This window comes from Oncorhynchus clarkii, unplaced genomic scaffold (assembly GCF_045791955.1).
Source record: "Oncorhynchus clarkii lewisi isolate Uvic-CL-2024 unplaced genomic scaffold, UVic_Ocla_1.0 unplaced_contig_13929_pilon_pilon, whole genome shotgun sequence".
Taxonomy (NCBI): domain Eukaryota; kingdom Metazoa; phylum Chordata; class Actinopteri; order Salmoniformes; family Salmonidae; genus Oncorhynchus; species Oncorhynchus clarkii.
Window position 1 is genome coordinate 190,659 of NW_027258022.1, and position 10,499 is coordinate 201,157.

The window sequence follows — 10,499 nt, forward strand, 5'->3', positions numbered from 1 at the left end:
CTAACGACGTCTTGACGATCCACGCACCATTTGCTCCATGCGAGGATGATGAGGGGATTGGACTGGGACTTTAGGGCGCGCCTCTCTCTCTCTCTCTCTCTCTGCCTCGCCTGTAACTTCCACGGACCGGATGGAACGTTGGTGCGCCCTCGTCCATTGGACAAGAGGAGTGCCTGCGAGGGGCCAATTGCATCAAGGGGAGGGGAAGAGAGAGAGAGAGAGAGAGAGAGAGAGAGAGAGAGAGAGAGAGAGAGAGAGAGAGAGAGAGAGAGAGAGAGAGAGAGAGAGAGAGAGAGAGAGAGAGAGAGAGAGAGAGAGAGAGAGAGAGAGAGAGAGAGAGAGAGAGAGAGAGAGAGAGAGAGAGAGTAGTAGAATGTTATCGTTTTCCCCTTCTTTTCTTGAGCCTGGCATCTGGTATAAAGGCTACGAAAGGAAGAATGGAAATTAATCATTATAAATCATTTAATTTGAGGTGTTCTGCATTTGAGGAATAGGCTATTTTATTTTTCTGCAGACATGGCTTTGGGTTGGTGAATATATAATGTCTAGCTATAGACCCTGCAGTTCTGCCTTAGAAGGTAGGCTTACCTAATACATCCTGTTTTAGACTTAACACCTGGTGCTGACCGGGTCCAATCCCGATGTCCACCGGAACGTTTTTGTCGTTGGGAGAAGCGGAGGTGGATTACGGCGTTTCAGCGTTTTCTTTTTAAATGACTGGCACGCGTTTTAATGAAGTTCACGTTTTAATGAGGCCTTTTCGACGAGCTGTAGTTTTCAAAGTAAAAAAAAAAACAAGAGAAACACCAATATAAATATATTATAAATAGTATTTACATGAATGTAGCTGGAATAACATATTAAACACAACATTTACTGTAAGTTAAAATAGCCTAGCTCCATTTCTGTGTGTAACTATTTCCATTTCATTTAGGCCTGCATTGCAATTCTTTAACGCATATTTATGTCTTTGCTTCTTATAAACTTGTTAACTGATAGAAGGGAACGAATAGAATAGAACCCATCAGGCTTCTATATTTCACGCCGCGGTGGGTAAAGTCCCCAAACGTCATACTTGAGTCATAGTAAAAAATATATATATATACCTTCATAGAAAATGACTCGAGTAAAAATGAAAGTCACCCAGTAAAATACTACTTGAGTAAAAGTCTAAAAGTATTTGGGTTTTAAATAATACTTAAATAGGAAACGTTTTTGTAATTGATAAAATATACTCATGTATTGAAAGTAAAAGTATAAATAATTTAAAATTCCTTTTACTAAGCAAACCAGACGGCACCATTTCATTTATTATATGTTATTCTACGGATTGCCACGGGGGCACACTCCAACACTCAGACATATTTTACAAGCGAAGCATTGGTGGTTAGTGAGTCCTCCAGATCAGAGGCAGTAGGGATGACCAGGGATGTTCTCTGTTTAGTGAGTCCTCCAGGTCAGAGGCAGTAGGGATGACCAGGGATGTTCTCTGTTTAGTGAGTCCTCCAGGTCAGAGGCAGTAGGGATGACCAGGGATGTTCTCTGTTTGGTGAGTCCTCCAGGTCAGAGGCAGTAGGGATGACCAGGGATGTTTTCTGTTTAGTGAGTCCTCCAGGTCAGAGGCAGTAGGGATGACCAGGGATGTTCTCTGTTTAGTGAGTCCTCCAGATCAGAGACAGTAGGGATGACCAGGGATGTTCTCTGTTTAGTGAGTCCACCAGCCCAGAGACAGTGGGGATGACCAGGGATGTTCTCTTGATAAGTGTATGAATTAGACCATTTTCTTGTCCTGCTAAACATTAAAAATATAACAAGTACTTTTGGGTGTCAGGGAAAATGTATTGAGTTAAAAGTACATTATTTTCATTAGGAATGTAGTAAAGTAAAAGTTGTCAATAATATAAATAGCAAAGTAAAGTACAGAAACCTCCCCAAAATAACTACTTAAGTAGCACTGTGTTTTTTGCACAAGGCTAAAGGCCTATAACCAATTATTTGCCAGAAGACTACACTCTATAGTGGAGAACAGAGGCCTGTAAATTATTATTTACAATGACAGCCTACACCGGACAAACCCGGGCCAATTGCTCGCCGCCTTATCCATATGACATTGAGCGTTATATTGATGACTGTTTATTGTCCGGAATAAAGTTAGAACCTTCTATTGTTTGTTGCGATGATGATCGCGACCATATTTTTGTTGTTGTCCGTTTTACAGATAAAACCATAGCAGAAGGAATTTGAATTCGTGTCCGTTATTTTACCCAGGAAACCCCACGGTCACACACGTTCTCCTAAATGCAAAACGTCTATCGTCTTCGATAGGGGATGTGGTTGTGATGAATATAGTTAGCGTTGTGTTGTTTTACTCCTAAATATGTGTTAAAAGTTTAATGATAATAAATACATATTTATGACAACGAAGTAAAAGCGTTAAATATAAATAGTTATAAATATATATAAATATTTATAAACTATAATCCTATTATTTCGGATTATAAGAGAGGCTACTTTAGTGGGTCCGTGGATCCTCTGAATAAAACGTCTACCCGTGTTGTAAATAAATAACATACTATCATAGTTTTATTTATTTGTGTTTCACCTTTATTTAACCAGGTAGGCCAGTTGAGAACGAGTTCTCATTTACAACTGCGACCTGGTCATAGTAGCCTACTACGGGCCATAGTAGGCTACTATGCAGGATTGCAAGTTCAAACCCCCCGAGCTGACAAGGTACAAATCTGTCGTTCTGCCCCTGAACAAGGCAGTTAACCCCACTGTTCCTAGTCCGTCATTGAAAATAAGAATTCGTTCTTAACTGACTTGCCTAGTTTAAATAAAGGTAAAAATAAAATAAAAATATAGAACTATGAGTCCTACCGTATAGGTAGGTATATTAACCAACTAACTATATGGTTCAACTGTTTCTTATACAGTCATCTAGTCTACTGAGGCTCACAATCACAGCTTGCCAGCTGCCAGCCAGCTCAGGCCTGGTGTTGCAGTAGCGTGATGTCATATTTATGTAATAGTGCCTATAATTCATTTGTCCTCACCAACGTCCTGTCGATGACCCCGTGTGTTTTATAAATATGAATGATGACATCAGACCATATTTCCTCTAATGGAGAGACGGGTGTTCCCAGTTCAGTTGCAGGGCAGAGAGCATGTTAAGCCTGATGCCGGGCAAGGCCATGTTCAAAATAATTCAATGAAGTCAAATGTTTTTTTTCCCCAAGGAAACGTGTCGCGAGCTTCTTTTTTATATATATATATATATATATATATATATATATATATATATATACATATGTATAGATTTCAAATAGGCATTTTGTTTTTTATTCTCCGCTCCCCTACTACTTTAGGCTACACATTTCATTTTGTATCTTTTACAATGAACTTGTGTTTTAAGAAGTGAAGGTCTATACGCTGATATGTGTGAGAACTCGCGCTGCCCGGACGGAGGACTTGTGCAGTTCGCTGCACACTACGTCTTCTGTCCTCGTCCGTGTCTATTTTGACGGAAGTAAAACTGGCGAAATAAAATATACACGTCTATATTTGTAGCCTACAGTCCGGGAGGAGCCAATAGATTGGGTAAATTCCGATCAAATGACTTACAATTTCACATGGATTGATCAACTGTAGGCTACAGTTGATCGATCAATCGAATCTCATTGCAAGTTCAACTCTGGGACGTTAGTCGAAATAGCTCAGCACGTCGCCGGAAGACACACAAGACAACAGCAGACACACACACACACACACACATCACTCATATCTTGTGATTCGTTTATTTAGAGCTATATTGTGGAGAAAAAAATTGACGTAAGAAACTATCTTTGAATATAAAAGTATTTGCACAAATAAATGTGTATAAAAAAAAAACATAGCAATGTGGACCGGCACAAACACTATCATTATCTAGTGTGGCGATAATATAATAAAAGTAGATATGTAAAGTAGTAGTACAATTACAACATTTAAAAAAACAACAACACCGCGATCAATTGTAAGTCTAAAGGCCATATCTTCACTGTTTTACTTGTATAGTTTTCCGCGGCCATTGCAGTTATTGTTATTGCACGATTTAATAAATTAATGACGTGACCTGAACAAAAAAAGTAGTGAAAGCTCCGTAACGGTCTTTACACCAACCCGGTAATTTGCGAGCGTAGTAAACTCATGGAGTGCGCAAAGGAGGAGAAGGGATAGTTCACAGGGTTCGAGAAACTCATCAAACGCGGGGACACCTGGGACACGTTGACGTTGAAACCCAACGTCGAGGGCGTGGAGCTTTCGTGATATAGAATCGGAACTCGGACTATCCGTTGGGACGAGTGGGAAACGTTTGCGGTCTCTTGATCCGCGGCCATCTGTCTCTTCCATTTGTTCCGTCGATTCTGGAACCAGATTTTCACCTGCGTTTCCGTTAGCTGGAGAGAGGCCGCGATACCTGCCCGTTCAGAACTGCTCAGGTACAGTTTCATATCGAACGTCGACTCCAACTGAAACACCTGACTCCGACTGAAAACGGTTCTAGTTTTCTTCTTCCGGACAGAGCTCGGGTCCAGAGGGGCTTCCGGGTCCGACTGATCGTCAAAGGCGTTCTGCGTCTCGTCGTTGTCCTCGGTCAGGCTGCTGTCTGCCGTTTTCCGTCCCGTTTTGTCGCTGCCTTCTGTGGGTTCTTCTGACACGGCGGAAGAGACGGAGTCTCGGTCGCTGGCTGAGTGGGAGCAGCAACGGTCATCTGAGCATCTACTGTCCTCTTTTGGATCTGTGGGGAAAAAATACAACATTAATTAAATGTGAATCGATTATGGACACATGGCATCAAAGTCTGAACGATTTCAATAGGCTGTTCGTGAGGAACAGAAGTTGGCCATAAAAACAAAGGGGTAAAATATAGGCCTGTACCTATAGTTAATCTTTGAGCTTAAAGAGTAATGGAAAGATAACTGGTACAGAGATAACTGATGGAGAGATAACTGATGGAAAGATAACTGATGGAGAGAGAACTGATGGAGAGATATCCAGTGGAGAGTTAACTGATGGAGAGAGAACTGATGGAGAGATATCCAGTGGAGAGTTAACTGATGGAGAGAACTGACGGAGAGATAATATGATGGAGAGAACTGATGGAGAGATTATATGATGGAGAGATAACTGATGCAGAGATAACCAAGCTGGTCAAGGGCCTACCCATTCTGAATAGTAGAATGCGCTCAAAACGGGCACCCTATTCCCTAAATAGTGCACTACTTTTGACCTAGGGCCCTATTCCCTAAATAGTGCACTACTTCTGACCTAGGGCCCTATTCACTATATAATGAACTACTTCTGACCTAGGGCCCTATTCACTATATAGTGAACTACTTCTGACCTAGGGCCCTATTCACTATATAATGAACTACTTCTGACCTAGGGCCCTATTCACTATATAATGAACTACTTCTGACCTAGGGCCCTATTCACTATATAATGAACTACTTCTGACCTAGGGCCCTATTCACTATATAATGAAATACGTCTGACCTAGGGCCCTATTCACTATATAATGAAATACTTCTGACCTAGGGCCCTATTCACTATATAATGAATTACTTCTGACCTAAGGCCCTATTCACTATATAATGAACTACTTCTGACCTAGGGCCCTATTCACTATATAATGAAATACTTCTGACCTAGGGCCCTATTCACTATATAATGAACTACTTCTGACCTAGGGCCCTATTCACTATATAATTAACTACTTCTGACCAGAGCCCTATTCCCTATTTAGTGAACTACTAGTGACCAGAGCCCTATTCCCTATCTAGTGCATTATTTTAGACCATGGCCATAGGACTCTAAAGTATAGGGAATAGGGCTCCATGGGATTTAACCTTGTGCCTGTACGGCTGTTCTGAAGAGACCAAGACCCCTGTTCCCTGGGGTCATCCACTCGGACAAACTAATTGCACTCTTGAGCCTTTAATGAGTTTGGATTGGCTGCAGAGAGAGAGAGGAGGGAAAAGAGAGAGAGAGAGAGGGAGGGAAGAGAGAGAGAGAGAGAAGCAAACAGGGGGCCTCGTTGACCCTCCAGAGGTCACTTCCCTCTACCAGTAGACTGGCTGACCAGACAGTACCAGAGGTCACTTCCCTCTATCAGTAGACGGGCTGACCAGACAGGACCACGGGACACTTCCCTCTATCAGTAGACAGGCTGACCAGACAGGACCAGAGGACACTTCCCTCTATCACTAGACTGGCTGACCAGACAGGACCAGACAATCCCAATATGGCACCCTATTCCCTATATATAGTGCACCACTTTTAACCAGGGCCTATGGCCATATGGCACCGAGTTTGGTCTAACGTAACAGGGCAGGTCGCAGTTGTAAATGAGAACTTGTTCTCAACTGTCCTTCCTGGTTAAATAAAGGTGATCATTATTATATATATATTTTTTAAATAGAGCTGATAGGGGCCCATTGGGCTCTGGTCTAAAGTAGTGCACTATATAGGGAATAGGGGCTCTGGTCTAAAGTAGTGCACTATATAGGGAATAGGGCTCTGGTCTATAGTAGTACCACTATATAGGGAATAGGGCCCTGGTCTATAGTAGTACCACTATATAGGGAATAGGGCTCTGGTCTATAGTAGTGCACTATATAGGGAATAGGGGCTCTGGTCTATAGTAGTTCACTATATAGGGAATAGGGCTCTGGTCTATAGTAGTACCACTATATAGGGAACAGGGGCTCTGGTCTATAGTAGTTCACTATATAGGGAATAGGGCTCTGGTCTATAGTAGTACCACTATATAGGGAATAGGGCTCTGGTCTATAGTAGTTCACTATATAGGGAATAGGGCTCTGGTCTATAGTAGTACCACTATATAGGGAACAGGGGCTCTGGTCTATAGTAGTTCACTATATAGGGAATAGGGCTCTGGTCTATAGTAGTACCACTATATAGGGAATAGGGCTCTGGTCTATAGTAGTTCACTATATAGGGAATAGGGCTCTGGTCTATAGTAGTACCACTATATAGGGAATAGGACTCTGGTCTATAGTAGTACCACTATATAGGGAATAGGGCACTGGTCTATAGTAGTACCACTATATAGGGAATAGGACTCTGGTCTATAGTAGTACCACTATATAGGGAATAGGGCTCTGGTCTAAAGTAGTGCACTATATAGGGAATAGGGCTCTGGTCTAAAGTAGTGCACTATATAGGGAATAGGGCTCTGATCTAAAGTAGTGCACTATATAGGGAATAGGGCTCTGGTCTAAAGTAGTGCACTATATAGGGAATAGGGGCTCTGGTCTAAAGTAGTGCACTATATAGGGAATAGGGGCTCTGGTCTAAAGTAGTGCACTATATAGGGAATAGGGGCTCTGGTCTATAGTAGTGCACTATATAGGGAATAGGGGCTCTGGTCTAAAGTAGTGCACTATATAGGGAATAGGGGCTCTGGTCTAAAGTAGTGCACTATATAGGGAATAGGGGCTCTGGTCTAAAGTAGTGCACTATATAGGGAATAGGGGCTCTGGTCTAAAGTAGTGCACTATATAGGGAATAGGGGCTCTGGTCTATAGTAGTACCACTATATAGGGAATAGGGCTCTGATCTAAAGTAGTGCACTATATAGGGAATAGGGGCTCTGGTCTATAGTAGTACCACTATATAGGGAATAGGGGCTCTGGTCTATAGTAGTACCACTATATAGGGAATAGGGCTCTGGTCTAAAGTAGTGCACTATATAGGGAATAGGGCTCTGGTCTAAAGTAGTGCACTATATAGGGAATAGGGCTCTAGTCTAAAGTAGTGCACTATATAGGGAATAGGGCTCTGGTCCAAAGTAGTGCACTACATAGGGAATAGTGCTCTGGTCTAAAGTATTGCATTATATAGGGAGTAGGGCTCTGGTCTAAAGTAGTGCACTATATAGGGAATAGGGTTCCATTTGCTATCCGATCTATAGTGACAGGCAGTGTGTGTAATTAGAGATATAGGCTTAGTCAAGATGCGCGATAGGACTATAACGACACACGATATAGACGTCACATATAACACATGTCGGCGTAACATGATACGCGTAACATGATACCCAAGACGTAACATGCATGGCGACATGTGGTTAAACCTCCTTGGCAGCTCTCCCTGGTAAAAATAGTTTTTTTTTGTTTTTACCTCAATGGGACTGATAGGTTATTGTGAGATGTTCTTGGCCCTAGGTGTAGACTACAGACCTAAAACCTCGTGTTGTTATAGCCTAATATAACCGGGCCATTCAAACCCTTCGATCGCAATGAGAAGCTGTTTTTTATATACACCATATAGACTATCCTACCAGCTTCGATCATGCAGTCAAAGATAATTATAGGAATATGTATCTAACGGAATACAGACATATTACTGTATTGCTCATGCAGTCACATTTAAATGATGGCTGTTTTGGGCATTTTATTAACAATGGATCTCATACAGTAGATTCGATTATGCCGTTAAAAACAATTAAACACAACTATTTATCCAATAAAAGATATAGGCAACTTACTGCTGGACCTTTTGAGACTGAGTGGTTTGACGTTAACGGCTGCGGCTCCTCTGTTCCGTTCTAATTGCGAGTCTCTCCGGGGGGAACCCTCGGCGCCGCGGCCGGAGCAGGCTGCCACTTGACCGGCCACTTGGCTGGGATGTCCCGCTAAGACTCGGCTAGGGTAGACCATCTCATTCCGCTCCATACTCTCCTCCGCGGTCCTGCTACTATACTGGCTGTTGTTGTCGTTGTCGTTGACCTGTCGGTTGAAATACGTTGACTCTCCATTCTTCCTCGAGCCGAGTAGGTTTTCGATGTAAAACGAGGAGACTTTTGACGGTGTCGAAGCCTGAGTGTCTGTCGCCTTGTCGTGCATGATGTTTTTAAATGAAAAGCATATGCAAATTCCTGGCCACTCAAAAAAAACAATTACGACGGGTCCTCCTGCGTCCGTCCAAACCTTCAATACAGTTGACGACGAGCACGTGTGTTCTGTTACTCCGCACAACAAAACAGTTATTTTCGTTGTTGTTGATGTGTGTCCCGGTCGGATCTTAAAAGCACCATCTCAACCGGGTTTCTCCATTCTCCCCTGTTTATAAATGATAAATCCTCACCGAAACGTGGAAATCGTTACCAGAGCGGCCCTGGAGCTCCGTGGTGCCAGCACAGCACCGGGCAGAGACCGGAGAGGTTGTAGCCTACAGCGGAGAAGCGAGTCAAGGCAAACGGTTGACGAGCTGCGGTATCCGCTGATTGGACAAGCCACAATATCAAATGGGATGACTCCAGGAGAGGAGAGAGAGGTTTCCGTCGCAAATGGCACTCTATCCCTTACACAGTGCACTACTTTTGACCCTAGCCCTACAGACCCTGGTCAAAGGTAAGCACTATAAAAGGAATAGGGTACCATTTGGAACGGAACCGAGAATTACTCTGTCTGACGGGGACTCGCCTCTCGCCTCCCCTCAGTTACTGCTGCAGGCGCGCGTGTGTGTGCCTGCGTGCACGCGTGCACCACCCGGGCCAGGGAGACCCCCCCCCCCAGTCATTCAGTGAACGAGCCTTTATTTGGGTCAATTAGGAGGCAAATGAAAATACAGGAAGAGATAGAGAACACAGTCCTCCTCCTCCTCCTCCCGGGTCTCGTATGGTTCTACGTTCCACAGCGCTGTACGCGGAAAGGAAGAGCCGTCTGTATCTACTACTGTACATACACCACCGCCTATTGGCTAACCGGGAAAATGCAGTACGCTGCTTGACATGTAGGCTCTAAAAAAAAGGGACTCTAAAATCATCATAGTTAAAAAATAAAAATAAGCAACAACTTAGAGCCCATTTTATTGTAGACGAAAAATGCGTTTATCTGCGTTTATCTCTGCGTATAGCTCTGCGTAAAGCGTTAATTGGTTATATTGTAGAGCTGGGACCATAAACAGCTAATAATCGACACAAACCAACCTGATCATTTATCGCTGGTATTTAGCTGATAGCATTCCTTACAGATTAGAAGTCTTCACTAGAGAAATGATACGAGTGTTAATATGAATTTTGTATGAACTGTGGGAGTTAATAAGTAAAGGCTAATTAATGTAGGCTTACCGAGTGCGCTTTTCTGTGGGAGTAGATACGTAAAGGCTAATTAATGTAGGCTTACCGAGTGCGCTTTTCTGTGGGAGTAGATACGTAAAGGCTAATTAATGTAGGCTTACCGAGTGCGCTTTTCTGTGGGAGTAGATACGTAAAGGCTAATTAATGTAGGCTTACCGAGTGCGCTTTTCTGTGTGAGTAGATAAGTAAAGGCTAAATATGTTTTGTTATTTTATCTCTCCGTTCGGTGTATTATTAGGGCTCTATGTTATGTTATGACCCTGTCGTCTTGACTGTATGTTAAACCTTAGCTAGGAGAGACCATGTCGGCTATAGCTTAATATTTCTAATCAGTGACCAGTAAAATATATAT

General features: G+C 42.7%; 1 pseudogene; it reads right to left on the reverse strand.

Moving 5' to 3' along the window:
• Positions 1 to 4,055: 4,055 nt before the first annotated feature.
• LOC139394553 (homeobox protein HMX1 pseudogene) lies at positions 4,056 to 8,912 on the reverse strand (annotated as a pseudogene).
• Between the last annotated feature and the right edge of the window lie 1,587 nt (positions 8,913 to 10,499).